The sequence below is a fragment of the Nannospalax galili genome, unplaced genomic scaffold (genome assembly GCF_000622305.1).
Source record: "Nannospalax galili isolate Female #2095 unplaced genomic scaffold, S.galili_v1.0 scaffold542, whole genome shotgun sequence".
Lineage (NCBI taxonomy): Eukaryota > Metazoa > Chordata > Mammalia > Rodentia > Spalacidae > Nannospalax > Nannospalax galili.
The window spans coordinates 405,527-409,827 of NW_008349083.1; positions in this window are offsets into that span (position 1 = coordinate 405,527).

Consider the following 4,301-nt stretch of genomic DNA (forward strand, 5'->3'; position numbering starts at 1 on the left):
GCGTGTGATTGTTACAAAGCCACAACGAATAGTTTTATAGATTGCAGTTTTATTTTATGTTATTCTGCCATTACAAAGGGCATAACATTTTTTTTTTTTTTTTGAGACAGGGTCTCCTTGGCCTGGAACTTGCTGTGTAGACCAGGCTCAAACTCACAGAGATCTACCTGTTCTGCTTTGTGAGTGTGGGATTAAAGGCATGCGCCACCATGCCTGGCCCCACAAATCTTTTAGGGATTATAGCCAACGATTAGCAACTCACAACACAATAACAGGGGTCCACCTCTCCAAAGAACAATCACTGGACAACTGGATACCCTCTCACATGTGCACAAATCTGCAGGGGAAAGTTCTAAAGTTTTAGACTGGGACTTGTGTGCTTTTTCCCCCTTCTAGCTCATTAAGAAATGACATTAAACAATGCTGACATTCTGGCAGCAACATGCTACTTCTATCACGTGGTAAGCTACAAAGGCAGGAGGGGTAATTGAATTTTTATTGGGGAGGGACATTGTCCACTCAAACAGAAGTATTTGTTTTGACTTGACCAGAAAACTGAAATTGAAATACACACAATGGCAAACCCTGGAGAATGCCTGGAGTTCTGTGGTTATCAATAACAGGAGGAGGCTGCTTCTGAACCCTAAGGAGAAGAAGGCAGAGGTGCTGTGGAGTGTCTGTGACATACAGGATTACCCCTAGCAGCAGTTATCAGGGCTAAGGCCTCAATGGCACCAAAGTCCCCTTGGACACTTCCTAAATGATACTCCCAATCGTTTCGGTTATCTTTCAAAGTAGTTTATGAGCCTGTCAATGCTTTCCAGACCACATTCTGGAAAGCAAATAAAATAGTTTGCTATTGTCTTTGTGATCCAGACCTAGGGTGTGATTTTTATGATAAGGATTTCTGGAAAGAGTTCTGTATTATTATTAAACAGCTTTTATCTGAAAACAGTATTCTGATGCAAATTAAAAGTCCTCTACAATATCAGTCTAAACCCCTGGGTGCATCCCCAACAACACGGAGGAATAAAGAACCCCAAGTTAGATTATATTATGGTAACACACAGGTGACAGTACCTGCTTCTACTGGTAATATTTAATCAATTTGCTAGGATTTACCAAATCCACCATTGGTTTCTGATGTGCTTTGCATATGAAATGGTCCCATAGGCTTCTGTGTTTGAACACCTGGTCTCCGTCTGGTTATGCTGTTTGGAAAGGTAGTGGAGCCTTTTGAGGTGGAGCTTCTCTGGAGAAAGTGAGTCACTAGAGACAAACCTTGATCTTGATAGTCCACCTCCACTGTTCATTCTGTTTCTTGTTCTGCAAAGATTTGAAGCCTCCTCCTGTCATGCCTTCCCCTTCATGATGGACTATATCCCTTTTAACTGTGAGCCACAATAAACCTTTCCTCCCTTAAGTTGCTTCCTGTCAGGTGTTTGGTCATAGCAACAAAAAAGTAACTAATACAGTTCCATACCATGCATCCTTAGTTCCTTCTCTGAAAAAGTAGACATTTCAAGGCTGCTCCCAAGATGGAGGAAACAGGACGTAGGTTGATAGAAATATGCATTTTCTGTAAGTGCCTTTGTTAGCCCTAATAATAGGATCTAGATGCATCTGAATAAGCTACAAATGCCATCTTCCATCTCTGAATCAGTCACTGTACAAACTGTGAGGATGTGGTCATTGGCCATCTCCTTAAGCCTTGCTCAGTGCTGGTCCAGAAAAGGCTGGCAGAGGACATGGCCTTGTATATTACTTCCACACCTCCCGACAGTACCTCTTGCTGTTCCTTCCTCACAATTTGCCTCTCCACGCTCAGTTGGCAGCCCAGGTCCTTCCCCTGAATGATTTTAGTGGCTACTCTCCTTTTTGGTCCCCTCATTGCTTTTCCTGACTCTAGTGACTTTCCATAATACTACCCCTGTCTTCGGTTCCAGCGGGAAAAATCTAAGCTTCTACACATGGGCTACACAACCTTCAGGGCTTGCATCCCTCTCCACACTCATCTCTGGTTCTCTCATCTCTCCATCTTAACCTCTCCATGACACATCTATCCATTCTGAGCCAAAGGCCAGAACTTTGCCTGTCTGGAAAACCCATGTATTGTTTATTGATGCAAATCACTGTTAACGTTTCTGTACTCCTATGTTCCTTGGACAGGTGTGTTTTGTTGTACCTCCACAGAAGCCTAAGAGGCAGGAACTATTTTCATCATCCATAGAGGTAGAGCTAAGTATGGTTAACTTTCCCATAAGTGCCAGAGATAGATAGCATCTAACTCCACATGAAACCAGGACTTGGTTTCTACCTGATCTTTTTGAGGTTTTCATTGTCAACGGAGTTTAGGCTCACCAGGAGACACACCTCTGGATGGATCTGTGAGAGTTTCCAGAGGGATTTAATTGATTACAGGAGACCCACCCTGAATGTGGACTGGGGACATGAATTGAATGAAAAGGATGAGTGAGCTGAACACCAGTGTTCATCTCTCTCTGCTTCCTGACTGCAGATGAAATTTGAGGAGCAGCCTCAGTTATCACTGTACCTTCCCAGCCAGGACACACTGTATCACTTCAAACTGGGAGCCAAGTAATGGTGCCTTCTTTAGCTTGCTCTTTGCTAGATGCTTGGTCACAGCAACCAGAAAATGTTTGGTCACAGCAACCAGAAAACCAACTGATAAACTCTCTCATCTCTTCCCTCTGGGAAGCCATCTTTTTACCTTGTTCCAATTGCTCTGTAAGGTAGACTATCTTCTTATCTGGAAACAGTCATCTGGGTGGATTTTCTTGGATAACCATCTCTGGAAACTCCCTTATAAACACACCGAGAGGTGTGTCTCCTCTGCAATTGTAAATCTTCCCTGAGGGACAATTATTATTATTGTCCAATCTTGTGCTTGTCAGTTTTGTTCATGTGATCTACTTTACCCCATGAACTAGAACAGAAATACCTGACTTTGTCCAGGGGAGTACATGGCGTAGGCCTGGTCTGCTAGACTATTCTCTCTCTTCAATGATCACATTTGTGTTCCAGAGAGCTTCTCCTGCATCCTGGCTCCTGACAAAGTGAGGCTGAGCAATGCAATTCAGTAGATGTGGATAAGGATGTTTAGTAAAGAAATCTTGGTTAGTTTGAGGGTTTATTTAGTGCCTGAGCTGCCAGCTCACTGTGACTTTACAAAACTGCACAAATTAGCATTTAATATATCACACTGTCAGGTAACTGTTCACACATGACCTCCCTGTTGGATGATAGCTTCTTACCTGATCAAGGACCAAATGTTGTTTTGTTATTTCCTTCAAATTGAAATAATCTGCTAAGGCTCATGAACTAAACAAAACTTCCAAGGCTCAGGAAACTCCTGAAACTTATAAAGGTCATAAGGTCTCTCTTCAAGGTTGTACAGGCAGTGACCCTGATGGAGTAGAGAATTTCCAACTAGCTGAGCTATCTATAAGGTGTGCAGGGAGCTCCAAGAATGCAGCTTTTATGAGACGTCAGTCATGCTGGGGTTAGCTTTTCAGTGATGCAGCTGCCTTTGAATCACCTATACTACTGTAAGTAACCCCTCACTCACCCTTTTGTATGTAAGCCTCTGAAAATCCTTTGTTCACTCTGCTAGACTTGGATGGAATCATTTCTTTGGTCTGTCATTGGTGCCTCACCTGGGGTGAATAAACCTTTATTCACATCTCCCAGGGAAAAGTCACACAATAGGTAGAGATGGGAGGTCTTATGCTAGTGCTCAGTACATGTCACAATAAAAGCGTTTTCTTTAATGAGTGAATCAATGAATGTCTGATCATTGAATAAATAAATATCAATTGTCTGCTGGCTCCAGAGATCATGTTCAATGTCAAGCCATTTTAATATTTAATATTTATCTCCACAGTCCGCTGACCAGTGAGTGAAATTTGCTTTTACTATGAGATATCAGATCTAGATAAAACAAAATAAGAATACTTTTAGGTCAAGTATTGCAGAAAAGAAGAATTCTGCATTCAGTGTCAACTCGGTTGCTTACTGTGTACACATCCTGCAGGCACTGTCTAACTTTATACATACTAAGAAGAGGCATCAGTAAGTGCTTCTCAGGAGTGCTGTAAAGATAACAAGCCAAGTGCTGAAGATAGCTTAGTTTGCCAAGACACTGAGATTCATATTTGTCTTTTTCATTGGAAAGCATCTAACCGCCCCTCTTAAACCCTATTTGCACATGGCAAGGGAAGTGGTACTTCACACCTGAGGAAGCCAAAGGGAAGAGGGCTAGCTCCATCCTAGGATACACA